At 45.3% G+C, this 15634-nt stretch overlaps 1 protein-coding gene across 7 annotated transcripts in view; it reads left to right on the top strand.

Annotated features, from left to right (window-relative positions):
* The window catches only part of PPARGC1A (PPARG coactivator 1 alpha), a 686355-nt gene that overhangs the window by 98779 nt on the left and 571942 nt on the right, over nt 1-15634 (top strand). Inside the window, exon 2 of one of the 7 annotated variants that reach the window (XM_084970904.1) lies at nt 14657-14768. The exons of the other annotated variants lie outside the window; for them this stretch is intronic. The gene's annotated coding sequence lies outside the window, so the exon portion shown is untranslated. The remainder of the gene's footprint in view (nt 1-14656; nt 14769-15634) is intronic. 7 annotated transcript variants of the gene reach the window in all.

Raw genomic sequence — 15634 nt, 5'->3', positions numbered from 1 at the left:
AGTTGGATGTTTCATGTTTCTTTCTCTGTGGGACCCTGAGCACTTTTTCTTTCTTCTCAGCTTCAGTTTTCTCATACATGACTTGGTACCTCTTCTCGTACCTACCTCCCAGGATTATAATTTGGACAGATGAGATGGTGATTGGAAAGTGCATTCAGGATGTATGTAAAGTACTGGTATTATTCTAATTCAGGTGAATTTATTTGTGACTTTCCCGCCACTGGGAATTTTCTCCCCACCACTTGCCCTCATCCTAGAAAATGAACTGTTAGAGGGAAACCGTCTCCTTGATCCCTGATCTCAGAGTTTGAACAGGAGGTGGGGAGCTGTTAGGTTTTGGGGTTTTGTTTGTATGTTTGTTTTGCTTTTTAGGGCCCCACCGGAGACATATGGAAGTTCCCAGTCTAGGGGTCAAATTGGAGCTATAGCTGCCAGCCGATGCCACAGCCACAGCAACGTGGGATCTGAGCCATGTCTGCGACATATACCACAGCTCACGGCAATGCTGGATCCGTAACCCACTGATCGAGGCCAGGGATCGAACCTGCAACCTCATGGTTCCTAGTCGGATTCATTTCCGCTGTGCCATGATGGGAACTACTACTTCTGTTTTTTTAAAAGTCCGTTAGATGGCTCTTTTTCTGAATGTAAAAGGGATGTGTGTTCCGTTAGCACGTTTACAGAGCAGACACACGCTAAAAGAAGGAAGGGCCAGGGATCTGTGTTGTCACTGTGCCCTTTCGGACTTTTCTCTCCATCCATGCTGATATCAAATTATCATATATTTTTAAATCCAGTGGCCTCAGGAAGACGTGAGAAGCTTGCCCTGGCTTCAGTCCTCTTCTGAAATGATGCTTGTCCGAGCCAGCTGGGCTGCCAGTGGGGGGTTGAAGATACAGCGGAGTGAGGTCTAGGGAGAAAGGCCTGTCTCCGGTCTGTTGTCAGGAGTTTGCTTGGCCTCTCGTTTCAAAAGGGAGAATACAACTCTGTGAAAGAAACAGTTAATGGGCCACAAGAAAACTGCTGCCTCCTGGCTCTGCCCTCTCTGTTTCTTCTGCCTCTCCTGGTGGATATGCTTCCTTCCAATTTGGGTTCCGGGGAAAGTTCTGCCTTTCATGCATGTGAGGTTTCAACTGCATCCCTTTAGCTTAGTGCTTAAGAAATTAATTATAATACTTATTAGTTTACAGCCTCTAGGGAACAGGATACTTAAAGGCCTTTTTCACATTTCAGTGTGGTGTAAATTATATGATGCAGATGCGTAGAGCAATACATGGATATTCTCAAAGCCCTTGCTCAGAGGATCTGCCTGGAAATCGTGCAAGTTCCATCTCGAAGAAAGAAACTCAAACATTAGATTCCATTATTGTTGGACTCTTAGTGGCACAGCTTCAGATAAGAATACAGAAAAGAGAACACTCGAAGTGATATTGAGGGAAAGGGGAGAGAAGACTTTTAAAATAAATGTTCTAAATTTGCATGCAGGTTACCATGACTACACAATATCTTTATCACTTATTGAAAGTATCTGTTAACTTTCTGCGGCTGTCCCATCCATAGCTATATTTCAGGCTGGCTACCCTCACATTGCACAGAACTTCAAAATTGTCCCTTTAACAGATTGCTGAGTCGGAGGCGGAGTCCTCCAGGCTTGTGTGCCCATGAAGGTGAGAAATCACCCCTTCTGACTGTGGTTTGCAGCTCACATTTGACCCAGCTGGTTAAGACGATTCATATCTGACATCTTAACATACAGCGAAGTGTTTAGGTTTCTGTGACTTGAAAGTGAATTAGAAATATCTCAGTCATTTGGGCAAGTTGTGGGAGGGTATTTTTAGAAAAACTTACTTATATAATTTTGATGTCTTTTCCTTTCTCTCTTCTCCACGTAGAAACCATAGGTACCAAAGGCTGGTATTTTGAAGAGGGAAGGCATTTGTGTCCTTTGAATAAAAGGTTACCATTCCTAACCACACTTCCGGCGGAATAGGATGGCGCCGATTGGCCCTGTGTATTGGATTATTTTACAGTTTCTGGTCATGCTGGGGGGCTGTTCCAAAGGACCACCTACCTCTTCCAGCACAAAAGGAGCCTGAGAGGAGCCAGACTGGATTTCATTCTTTTTTTTTTTTTCAGTAGCAACAAAGAAACAATGCCCTCACAGAAGCAGTAGAGATATGAATACCTATCTACTCAATAAGAAGTTTTCTAGAAATTAACTGCAATTTCAAAGCCAGAGAGGAAAAGGCTTTTTAGGCAATTTAAGTTGCCCCTGACATCTTCCCAGCGTTACCTCTAAATTACTTATTACTTGCCCTAGTCTGGAACTATTCTCTTCTTTGAAAATTGAAGCCGCTGGAGTTGTTGGCGGTTGGGTGGCTTAGCCGACCAGATTCCTGACGTATTTGCTTATGATTAAGCCCATTTCATTTGGAATTTGCTAGCATGTGAGTGGACTATACTTTAGCTTTTAAGTAAATACCTTTTAAGTGAGGGCGGCTGTTGCGGGTCAGAACTTTGCTTTCTGCATTGTCTTCTCTTTCAAGGTTGGTTCGAAATTAAGTGCTTAGAGGAGTTCCCTGGTGGCCTAGTGGTTAAGGATTCAGGGTTGTCACTGCTGTGGCGAGGATTGGATCCTTGGCTGGGGAACTTCCATATGCAAAAAAAAAAAAAAAAAAAGAAGAGAAAAGAAATTAAAGCATTGGATTTTCATGACAAATTTGCTCCAGTTGTGGCTGTTCAGTGTATGTATCTCTGGTGAGGAAAATTCAGGGAGGAGTTCCTGTCGTGGCTCAGTGGAAACAAATATGACTAGGAACCACAAGGACGTAGGTTTGATCCCTGGCCTCGCTCAGTGGGTTAAGGATCTGGCGTTGCCGTGAGCTGTGGTGTAGGCTGTGGACATGGCTTGATTTCTGAGTTGCTGTGGCTGTGGTGTAGGCCGGCAGCTGCAGCTCCGATTTGACCCCTAGCCTGGGAACCTCTGAGTGCCACGAGTGCGGCTCTAAAAGGACCGCCCCCCCGCAAAAGGAAATTCGGGGTCTCTTCTCTCTTGGTTTTCCTACGGACCTCCCATTTTTTTCCTCGGGTGCTCACTTTACCTTCCATAGGAGCGGTTGCTAATCCTGCCTGGGATTACCAACCATTAACTGCTTTCTAAAAGGACTTAAACCACGTTTCCACAATTTTATCCCTTATGACCCATTTCGAATGGCTGTACCGGAGGAGAGCAGGGGCCTGTCACCTACAACCTGTCTTTTTCCTCCGCAAGTGCTCATGTCAACTGCGGATCCCCAGGAGCTGATTCCTCCCCTCCTAAAATGTCCCTGGATGGCGTCCCAGCGTAGTTGTCATCTTGTGAGCATGATCGGAGTTGGAAGGTAACAGCAAAGGGAGGAAAATACTTATTTTTATTTCAGAGAACACAAAGTCCTACCCGTGGCTGGTACCAGTGGAATCCTCCCGGGAATGACCTCACAAAAGAGCCTGCCCAAGTGAGCCTTCGAATTCATCACGATGGGGTGTTGCCTGAAAATAGCATAGCATTTCGATCTTGGGGAAGGCAGCGTGGACGGCCACGAACCAGGGTCAAGTCGTCGGGGTAACATCTGCCTGGTTAGGCATGGCCTCCGGCACTTTCCAAACATCTTGTGCTGCCGGTTTAACCGGTAAGAGTTTTGTGTCACCCAGTTCTGAAAAAGAGAAAAAAAATATTTACTATTGGCTGTCAGTGAAGAGACTTTAATAGAAGTTAAGGGCACTAAAACAAAACAAACAAACTCCCCTTCTTAGCTGGAACACTAGGAGTTGAGTCAGATGTTAGATAGAAAGCCATCAATCAATCCTTTCCGGAGTAGAAAGGCTTCAGGTAAATATCAGCTCTCACATAAATTGTGCAGAGTCAATAAAAATTGGTCTAATCATTTCAATAAACATGACCTGATTTCTTTTCTCATTAAAGATTTAAGGAGTGATGCTACATAAACGATAAGTCTCTCGGTGAATGAAACTGAATAAAATATGTGAAAAGAATATTTGGCTGGCTCTAGGAAGGAGAGGCTAGTGGTTTGGTTTCGATGCCAAAGAATCATACTCTCAACTTGATATTTTGGTGGCATGATGCTCAACTCTTGGGGACGTGGTTTCCGACTGATGACACTTTCATGCTGGTGCGAGCCCAGTGGTTTTCCTCCGGTAGGTCAGATCCATTCTCTCCCATCCTCCTCTCCCTCCCAAGGTGATGATTATGAGGGAAGCCAAATTGGAAAAGGGTAGCATACTAAGCGATCTGGCTGTGCTGAATTTTTGATTGTATATTCTCTCATTTTGAACCTGTCAACTATTATCTGTCAATCAGCTGCATATAGCTTGTTAAGATTACAGAGTCGTGATTGTGCATATGAAACTGACTAAATCCTGTGATTAGCAACAAATTTTAAAGGCAAAATAATTGAAGCATAGGTTAAAAAAAAAAAAAACAAACTCCTATTGCTAATAAAGACCTCAGTGTTTACTTAGGAGAAATAGAAAATTAGGGATTGGGAAAAAAAAGTGTTTTGGAGCATGCAGCACAACTGGAATTTATCTGATGTACATTTAATAATATAATAACAATGCTGTGTACCTGTGATGCTTAAGAACAAGAGAGATTATTAGATTTGTGCATGGAAGGTAAAATGACTGCAAAGAATTGCTTTGGGGAATATACAAGACACAGGAAATGAAATAAAATAAATACAAGGCAGATGACTGGTTTCTCTGTATTGCTGGAGAGATTTAATTAATTGCTAATATAGCACTGAGCCATGAATTACTCAATCATTGCCATTGTTTCAATTGTGGAATTTTCCTCTTAAATACAGATTCATTAGAAAAGAAGAAAATGTCACTGGGCAGAGAGTAAGTTTACGATTTTGAATGTTCTGGTTTTCACAGTCATTTGTACAATATCGAGAAATCTTGTGAAGATATTTTAAAATAATTTGGAGGATCCTTTTTTCTTTAGTTTGGTGGGAAGGCCTTATTTTGTTCAGAAGTCCCACTGAAATTGGAAATAGATCAATGAACTTTTTGATTCATCAGTGCCATCTCGGCATTAGGTTGTTATTGTAGGTATTGGAGAATGAGGAGGGTGTAGTGAAAAGGGCCAGGGTTCTAGCTCATACAGGTCTGATTCGAATCCTAGATTTAGCATTTGTCAGAGGGATGCACCTGTAGAAGCTATGGCACGTCCGTGAACCATATTCTTCTGTAATGCCCTTAAAGGCATATTAATGGGCATTTGTAGTCTTTCATTCATCTGCTATTACTGAAGATGACAGTATTCCAAGCATTGTGCTCAAAGCTCTGGGTATAATCCATGGATCGCAGGAGTAGCTAACATTTATCGAAAGCTTGTTAGGTGTTGGATATTGCGCTGATCATTTCGTGTATACTATCTAAATCCTCACAGCAGCTCTGTAACACGTGTGCGTATATAAGTCCGTATGCACAAATATACAAACTACATATAGATAAGTAAATAATTACGTGATAGGTCTAGAGTGCTTTGCTCTCAGGAAAGATCAGTTTCCTCATCAGAGGGAAGTTGAACATTCTGATGTACTCTTAGAAAGAGCAAAGGCTCGAGTATTATTCCCTGGAACAATTAGAGAAAACAGACGTAAGAATATGATGTCGAGGAGAGGCCTGAGTTGACCTCTTACAGAGTTGGAGGGTGGAGGTGGGGGCTGGGTGGGTGGGGCCTCCCCTGAAGCAACATCACAGGAATATGTGCTTTAAGGGCTTGCGACTTTGAGTAGAGCGCTTTGCATCTGAACCTCGCTTCCGCTAAGGGTTCTGCCATTTGAAATGTCATGCCAACCAAAGTTTGCCATGTATTAATTCACAGAGAAAAGGGACGATGTAATTGCCCACAGGAAACCCCTTCATCAAGTTTGAATGTCTTTATTATAAATAAGCCTCAAGCACCTTAACTGGAAACACTTTATATTCATCTGAATGGCCTGCTTCTCTTTCCGTTCCTGAAAGCTGGGAATGATGGATCTCCACTGTTGATATTTGCAAGCGGATTATTTGGCAGTTGCGGCGGCTGTTAAAAGAGGCGGACTTATTCCGAGGATCTTGGGCATCGAAAGCTTAATCTCATAAGAAAATCTTTAGCCAAGTCAGGTTTTTAATCGCTGTGTTAGTCATCCTACTGATTACATAAGGAACACTGTAGGAGCATTTCAAATGCCATCAGCTCTTGGCAGCAGAATGACAATGAGGATGAAGTATTAAAAACGAGGTACCCAGAAAGGCAGACATGGAGAGCGTGCCTCCAACTCCCTCCTCCTGAATATGCCTCCACATTAATTCCCCGCCTTTATAAGAGAACTCACTGGAAGAAAAGCATAATTTGAATTAATTATTTGCACATATGGTGTGTTCCTGATGTCAGCTAATGCTGCATTAAGGACAGACATGCTGGGCACCCATTAAATAATCAAGTAAATATTTGTATTGTTTATGATAAACCGCTTCCTTCCGTGGGTATTTTCGATGTCTTTGTAAACATGCCTTTAGGAGGCAGACTTTGTTTGTTGGGGCTTCATACCAGGCTCAAATCCCACAAAGAGCCCTGTTTAAATTCCACATCCGACAAAGAAACCTCACACCCACTGTGTTTTTGGGAGCTAAGTGAATATTTAGTAACACTTTAATATAATAGCCGGATCATTATGGTGTATTACTGAACTGAATGCTATGTTAATAACGCGAGTCACACGGACGCATTCCTGTCCTCGTCTGAATGTGGTAAGTACTTCTATATGATTTCCACTGTAATTCAATAGTAATTAGTGATACAATTACTTCAAGCTGGCACCACATGTTTATATTGAACCAACAGGAATGTTTGGTCTCAGCATAGAAGAGACCCCAGTGTCTTATGGAAGACTGGGGCCCAGGTAAGCCAACCGGATTTTTCTTTGGTGAAATGTATTATGTAATTGGAATGTACACAGGGTTTTTAAATGCTCTGAGTCTGGGAATGAACTTGACTTTCACACTCATTCCTGAAGGTCACATTGTCATCGGGAAACAGGTAAAGGAATTGTCTCTGGGCACATTTTCCTGAAAAGAACCCCATGTTTGAGAAAAGCTTGAAGTGAGAGTGGGAGAGGATGCCACCCAGGTGAGAAGATGCTCTAGGAGCTGTACTTGGCACTTGTCCGAATAGAAATTCCTAATGATTATCGGGGCCTTTTGGAATAAGGTCCTTATAATGGTTCTTTTTCAGTGAGCTTTAGGGCATCTGGATTTTTTTCAGGCTTGATATCTCCCAGGGGCCTCTGTGTGTGCTCTCAGATGCCTCTTTTTGTCTCATAGAAAGAAGGTCATCAAATACCTGGCATCCTTCTATTGAGATCCGAGAAGCCTGTGGTAGCCTGTGGTAGTTGCCTGTGGAAGCCTGTGGTAGTTGCCCAACTAGGATTCTTGGGAACCGACTCTGATGATATCAGCTAAAGGGAGATGAGTCTGTTGGGATGAAGAAGCTTGCAAACAACCTCTAGACATTTCTTGGAAATTTAGAAGCAAGGATCTCATTCCTTTTCGGGAAGCAAGGAGAACGGGGCCAATAAATACTTCTCATTACTTTAAGGCAGTGCAGCTTATTATTGGCTACTTCTTGGCTGTGAAATGTAATCTATGGAGGAAAAAACTCTTCATTTCCTTTGCACCCTCCTTAAAAAAGAAAACAAAACAAACAAAAAACCCACCTCTACATGCATTGATTTATTCTGGGACCCCAAGAAAAGCAGATCTCCGATCTTTTGATCATGAATGAACCTCTTCATTCATTCACTCACCGGTTCAGCACACTTTGACTGGTGGCCCATTAGGTCTCAGGAATTGTGCTTGAGCTGGAATTGGCACAGGAATCTGGAGCAGCCCAATGAGATGGGAGGAGCTACGTATTAAAAAAGCAGGGAGATGGTCACAGCCAGTCTTCGAAGTGACTGATTGTCCCAAAGGGCAGGTGCTCGGGAATGGGGACCCTCTGAATGACTGGAGTCTCTTCAGAAGAGGGCACCAGGGACAGGAATGTGAAGAATATTCTGGATAAACTGCAACCGTGAAGGCATGTGAGTTTTACGTGGGCCTTGGGCTTGTGAGTCTTAAAGTTTTATTATGACGGGAGAACTCCCTCAGAATGTCAGGATTGGTTGGGCTGAGGTCCAGGTTATCGTTCTGTCTTTACGCCCCACGTGGCAAATTCTTCTGGACAACGCATTTGTGTTTGAGAAGACTGCTTGGTCCAAGGGGAGGAACAGGCTTTTATGTTCCTGCCGGGAGCCTGCCCCGGTCCCTCTGCTGCCACCCTGACTATGCACATGTTGCAACGTGGTTTCTTTAGCAGTTCTTGTCTACCCATCAACAGGAGGTGGGTGTTGGCACACGGGATCGGATGCTACATCTTGCACCTGTCTTTGGCTGCCACCCCCCAACCCCCACGGCCCCTACCTCCTTCTCTTCCCTCCCCTCCCCCGCTGTCACAGTTCACCTGTGTTCCAGCCACGCTAACGGCGAGCAGGTGGTTGCCTGCACACCTCGTGCCAGTCCCCGCCTCATCACTTGCATCCACCTGCCGTTCTTGTTTTTCTCCCTCACGGTGAGCTAGTTCGAGAGCTACTTCCTTCCTGAAGTCCTCCCATTCTCTTCAATGTTTATGCTGCACTTGACACTGCCCACTGGACACTCCTTATCTGTATGTAAGCTGTAGATAAGATCTGTATCTATATCTGTATCGTATCTATATCTAGCTCCCTATTCCAGCTGTGCAATGTAGCTGATTAAAACCATGCTGTGGCTTATGCTCTGTGTAAGCATCACGTTATTCTGGGGGCATAGATGTTGTTATTATTCCCCTTTTAGAGGTGAAAAGGAAAACTGAGGGTGACGGTGGAATTAGGTTCTGGCCCATTGATACCACAGCTGCTGGGTATGTGCTCTCTCTTCAGCACTGCCTGCTTCAGCAGATGTACTGAAAGTCTTTGATGCACCGGGGACTCTTCTAGTGCCTGGAAAACAGTTGTGCTGAAACATCACGCCCCTGTTCTAGGGAGGGAGATAGACAATACACAGGCACATACGTAAGAGCCAGGGGTAGTGATGGGGTAAGTGCTTGGAGAAAAACAAGCAGGGACAGGGAGGGAGCGGGGATGCCATATCGATGGCCTCTGATCAGATGGGGTGTCAGCGTGGCTGGAGCAGAGTGAGGGATGGAGAGGGGCAGGGATGAGTTCCAGGAGGGGAGATGGGACCAAGGGCATGTGAGCTGTAGAATGGAGCTTGGGTTTTATTCTGTTGTCATAGGAGAGTGGAGCAAAGCGTGAATTCACCTGATCTATGGTTTTATAAAAAAGCATTCTGGGGAGTTCCCGTTGTGGCTCAGTGGGTTAAGAACCCTACTGTCATCCCTGAGGATGGGGATTTGATCCCTGGCCCCGCTCAGTGGACTAAGGATCCTGCATTGCTGTGGCTGTGGTGCAGGCCGGCAGCTGTAGCTCCGATTCAACCCCTAGCCTAGAAACTTCCATATGCTGCGGGTGTGGCCCTAAAAAGAAAAAAGAAAAAGAAAAACAAGTGCATTTGAGCAGCTGTGTGGAGGGCGGACTGTAGCTGGCTGAGGGTGGCAGCGGGGAGGCCGGCTAGGAGGTTTTTGCTCCAGTCCAGGGAAGGGTTGACGGTGGCCTGAATGAGTGGCAGCTATGCAGGGGTGAGGCGTTGCCAGACTTGGGGTGTATTTGACCATTGACATTCCTGACGGATTGAATGTGAGCCGTGAGAGTGAGAGAAGTGGAGAATTAGCCTGATCAATGGCAGGAATGGATTTCCCTTCTACTGAGATGGAAGGTGTAGGTTTTGGGGTGTATTAATTTCCTAGGACTACTGTAAAAAACTGCCACAAACTTGGATAGCTTCAAACAACAGAATTCTCTGTCTCTTAGGTCTGAAGGCTTAACGTCCTCCCTTGCCTCTTCTGCTTCTAGTGGTTCCAATTCTTGGTATTTCTTGACTTATAGACACATCTCTCCAATTTTGGCCTCTGTAGTCGCATGTCATGCTTCCTGTGTGTCTGTGTCCAGTTTCCTTCTTCTGATAAGGATACCAGTCATTGGATTAAGGCCACTCTAATCCAGTGTGACCTCATCTTAACCCTTTCACAGCTGCAAAGATCTTATTTCCAAATAAGCTCACATGTGCAGGTATTGGGGGCTAGGACCTGAACCTACCAGTTTGGGGGGATATAATTCAACTCATAACAGTGGGGATCAGGAATTTGGCTTTTGTCAGCTTGAGGTTAAGAGGCCTTTTGACAACCAAGGTGAGACAGTGTGTGGGCAGTTGGACACAGGGGTGTAGAGTCAGGGCAGACTCTGGGCTGGAGGTACCCAGGAGGTGTGGCCTCTGCGTGGAGGTGGTAGTTCCAGCCCTTGGGGGTCTCTGGAGGGGGGGTGTATATTCTGAAGGGATGAGGTGTAAGGATTGAGTTGAAAATGCTCTAAAAGTGTCTGGAGATGAGGGGAGGGGGCGGAGGATCTGCACGAAGCTTATTTGGTTGCGCCCATCTTTCTTACAAGGCCTGAGCTTGTGGAGAGCAGCAACTGTTATGTTGTGAGCTCCCAGCATGAGTGCTGATGGAGAGAGGGGCTCCACGAATGCTTGCTAAATAAATGTCCAGGGAAATTTCTCTGTTTTTAAACCTTAAATAAATGCACAGTATCAGTGGGAAGATAATACCAGCAGAAAGGAAGGTGTTGGCCCGTCTGTAGCCAGTGCAATGTGTTTGCAGGGGCCCCTGCTCCTCCATGCCATCTGCCTGGTACAGAAGAGGGACAGGTGTATAAAAACAGCGGCATGGAACAGGATGAGAGCTTGTCTTTTTTTTCTTCCTTTTTGCACTCGCGCCTGCGGCATATGGACACCACAGCCACTGCAATGCCGGATCTGAGCCGCATCTGTGACCACCTACATCACGGCTTGTGGCAACACTGGATCCTTAACCCACTGAGGCCAGGGACCAGACCCGCATCTTCACAGAGACGATGTTGGGTTCTTAACCCACTGAGCCGCAGTGGGAACTCTGGGAGCGTGTCTTCTTTGCTGAGATTCTTCTTGGGACCCAGCTGCTAAAAAAGGCAAGGCAACCTGAAGCATCACTAACCCAAGTCTTGCACCGGCACCTGGGAAGTCACCTTCATATTGAGCTGTGCAGGGGTCCAGCCACGCCTGGGGGAACTCAGCTCTGAGAAAGTGGCCTCAGGGCTGGAGCGTTTCCATGGGGCCTGGATGATACAGTGAAAGGGTTTTGAGGTCAAGGCATTGTTAGAGATGGGAGACCACATGAGAACAGGATCTCCATCTATGAATGTTTCTAGTATTATCCAGGAGAAAGTTCGGATGAGACTAGTTTTGTATTCTGGAAGGCAAAACGAAGAACATGGGGCAAAAGTGACACTGAGGACATTTCAATGGAGCATAAAGGTTTGTGTCAGTAAGTGCACCATGGTTAAGAGAGTTAGCAACAGGTAATGTGTAAGAGCAGGCACTAGAAGCTGAGAGTGCCCAGGTTTGAATCTGGCCTCTGCCATTTACTGTGTGGTCTTTGCAAGTTCCTTAACCTCTCTGTGCCTCAGAGACCACAACTGTAGAATGGGGATAATGGCATTGAGATCCTGCTGTATACCACAGGAAACTGTATCTAGTCACTTGGTGATGGAACATGATGGAGGATAGTGTGAGAAAAGGAATGCATATAAATAAGTGTACTGTACAGTAGAAATTGACAAGTACATCAACTATAATAAAAAATAAAAAATCAAAAAAAAAATAATAGGGAGGAAAAAAGGGGGATAATGACTTGATCTCTTTCATGGGTTATTTTAAAGGTGAAGTAATTGAGTGTTTTAAGAACTGGAGCAGTGCCTGGCACATGGAAACACTGTTTGTTACACAAAAAGAGCTTGGACTTTGAGGTCGGAGAGACCTGGCTTTCAGTTCTGACTCTGCCGCATAATAACTGCATGACCTTGAGCAGGATACTGGTCTCAGTTTACTCATCTGTGAAATGGAGATAATAACACCCGTTTGAAAGGGCTGATGTGGGAGTCGGTGCGACAATATATGTGACTCCCTGGAACATTGCCTGATATCTCATGAGTGCTTAGAAGTGTTAGCCCTCTACTAACAGGAAGGCGTCAACCATCTCTAGAGATACTTCAGAGGATAGGGAAGGTGGCCTTGTGTCAGGGATGGAGAGATGAAGTGGTTGTATCAGAGGGAAGGTCAGAATTAATGCCATGTACAGCCCTTCAACCCAGACTATTTTAGCAGCCAGAGCTGCCAAAGGAAACAAAAATATGGTAGAGTCTAATTTCAATCCATTGCTTGAAGGCATTGATTAAATCAGATATGGGATGGTGAAATTTTGTAAAGACATCAGGCACCTGTGATAAAATGAGATGGTAAAATTTAGGGAGTCTGGACTTTGGCATTGGCCAGCCTGGGTTTGGTTTCAGCTGCGCCATTTGTTGGAGATGTGGCCCTGGGCCCATATTGTTGGTGGGCTTCTCCCGGCAGCTGACCCTGAGTCTTAGACTTGAGTTGTGCTCACCTATTTGGATGCAGATTTATTGGGATGCCCTTGATTATCTTGGGGAAGAGAGTCAGGAAGCCAGTACAAGGCGTGTTCATGAGCAGGCGATGGCTGTGGCTGCCAGGAGCCCAGTTCTGCTTGGACCTTTGGATGACCACACAGACCTGCCTCAGCCTTGTCCCACCCATGGGGCGAAGAAGCTCAAATATTACCCGCTGACCACCCCCTCTCTTTATTGGGGGGTTGCTCAAATAAAGTGCCAGGGAGCATCAATGCCTTGGCACTTCCGTACTTGCCCCACTCATGGGTCTAGGTGCTTCTGGGAACAGAGAAAGCCCTGGGGCAGAGTCTAGGCTCTAGGAAAAAGCTAAACATGCTAACTTATGAGTGAGGAGAGGGCCCTAGTCAGTTCTGGCTGCTGTCACAAAGCACCATAGACTGGGTGGCTTCTAAACCACAGAACTTTGTTTCTCACAGGTCTTGAGGCTGGAAGCCTGAGATCAGGGGTCAGTGCTGTCAGGATCTGGCGAGGGCCCTCTTCTTGCTTGTCAGCTTCTTGTAGCCTCACGTGGTAGAAAGGGGCCCAGAGAGGAATTCCCGTCGTGGCCCAACTAGTATCCATGAAGATGCGGGTTCCATCCCTGGCCTTGCTCGGTGGGTTAAGGATCCGGTGTTGCTGTGAGCTGTGGTGTAGGCCACAGACATGGCTCAGGTCTTGCATTGCTATGGCTGTGGCATAGGCCGGCACCTGCAGCTCCGATTGGACCCCTAGCCTGGGAACTTCCATATGCCTCAGGTTTGGCCCTAAAAAGACAGGAAAAAGAGAGAGAGAGATAAAAATGCAAAGAAAGAGGCATAGAGAACTCTCTGGGATCCCTTTTATAAGGCCAGTAATCCCACTGAGTGGGCTTAACCCTCATGACCTGCTCACCTCCCAAAGGTCCCACCTGCTAATATCATCCCCTTGGAAGCTAGGAGTTCAACCTATGAGTTTGGAGGGAACACAAATATTCAGTCATTCGCAGAGAGGCGAGGATGGGCCCTAACAGCACACGCGAAGACAACGCGAGCTCCCTAAGCCTCGCTTCTTCCTTGAGAAAGTGGGCATGATAATAACATACACCTCGTAGCTCTTTGTGGGGATTAAGGATGATCGTGAACATACAATGTTCGGCTGATGCTGCTTGGAAAGCCCGATGTAATTAGCTTTCCTTGTTCTAAAAGAGAAATGTATGAACAAGGAGACTGTGCCTTGCAGAGGGTAGTGCCCATAGATTCCACTGAAGAAATAAATTGTTAGAGGGAATTTGTGTCCATTTAATTTGCTTGGAGAAGTGCCCATAATAGAATCTTTTACACCTGGTCACTTAAAAGAATTATGTGTGGCTGACACACTGAAGTCACATTTATCCACTCGGACAGAAGGTTCATCTTGAGTATAGAGCCTATAATTTACTTACAGGTGTATATGGTGGGATAACTCAGGTTAATGTCCGTGAACAGAGACCAACAATTAGCAAGTTAATTAGGGTCCTGATTTTAGTAGCGAAGGGTAATCATTTATTAGCTTAGGTCAGACCCTGGGCCTTCCCGTGGCGTGACTTTCTATGAAAATATTGACTGAGAGGGACTCCCTGTAACTTCCCTAGTACAGTTCACATGCTTGGGAAACTCATTAGCTGTTGCAGAGGTAGGATGACAGTAAGTTTAGGATGCCTGGCTTCAGCTGGCTTGTTTCAAGTCGATGGCCGACATCGAAATAGAATTCTAACACAACGATGGGAGCATCCGTTCTTCCACACCCCACCCATTGCTGTTCAAGTGCTGCTCTGCTGGTGTCTGACGGCTGGGTGCTGGCACTTGCTTTTTTCCAGCCAATGATCTCAGATAAATTAACATTATTATTTCATATGAGGCATTTCTTGAAAAAGCATATATAAAGAGTACTCTTGTGCTTCGGGGCTAAAAAAGCCTCAGGAAGTGGTAAGCTTTTCTCTTTCTTGTTTTTCACAGTGACAGCCATTGACCCGTACTGGGGATTCTGTCTAAGGGGCTGGAGATTATAAATCCAATTTGGAGAAGGGGAGAGGGCATGGACGGAAGGGGCATCTTGCCGTGGATGAAGGTATGAGTGGCAGGCAGCTCCTCTTTTTTTTTTTTTTTTTTTTGCTAATAAAAGGCATGGGGTTCATTGTACTCATTTTGTCTTCTTACCCGACCCTTCTTCTGGCACTGGCACCTACTGAGCTTGGTTGGAGAGTTCCTTAGAATGTCCCTTGACTAATAAGGTGGAGGCTTGGCCATGCCTCATAAGCTATAGAAGGGATGATGGACAAGGCTTTTAAAATCTGCCCGGCTCCTGTTTCCTATGCCATCCGTCATGAATTGTGAGCGAGTTGTTTCTGTTTGTAAAATAGGAGCAGAGATGAGGTCGTGACAGACGCAGCTTTGGTAAAAGGCGCTTCAGCTTTCTGATGGACGAGAACATCTCGTGGCTTCTCTTTGCTGGGGGCAGATTCCTTCAACACTTTTTTTTTTTTCCTCTCCCCATTTTGCTTTAAGCTGAATCCGCCAAAGGAAATGCCTGCGATTCAAAGTCCAAGTTAACAACAAATGAATGCTTTTAAGTGGCATGTCATTGTGGGTTTTTTTCTTCAGATTATTTGGGGAAACTTAATTTTAGTTAACTAGAAGAGAACTAAATGGAGGAAATAGCCCACAAATAATGTTCCCTGACCCAGGTCCCAGGATTCTAGTGCATGTTGGTGCCCACTTTAATGAACTGTTTATATTTGACAAGCACTCTTGTGTTGGAGGCAAAATAAGTGCCTGTTCCCCCCAAATGTCCACATCCTAATCGCGCAGAGTCTGTGAATGTTATTTGACATGACAAGAGGCACTTTGCAGATATGATTAAGGGCACAGACCTGGAGGTGGAGAGGTCTTCTTTGGATTATCTGAGTGGATCCAACCTACTCACCTGAGTCCTTA

The sequence above is a fragment of the Sus scrofa genome, chromosome 8 (assembly GCF_054392235.1).
Source record: "Sus scrofa isolate SSC_HxYL_T2T_F1_AM1 chromosome 8, Sscrofa_HxYL_maternal_Yorkshire_Landrace_v2.0, whole genome shotgun sequence".
In the NCBI taxonomy this organism is placed as follows: Eukaryota; Metazoa; Chordata; class Mammalia; order Artiodactyla; family Suidae; genus Sus; species Sus scrofa.
Note: the sequence above shows the minus strand (reverse complement) of the source record. Positions and strands in the feature narration are given on the sequence as shown.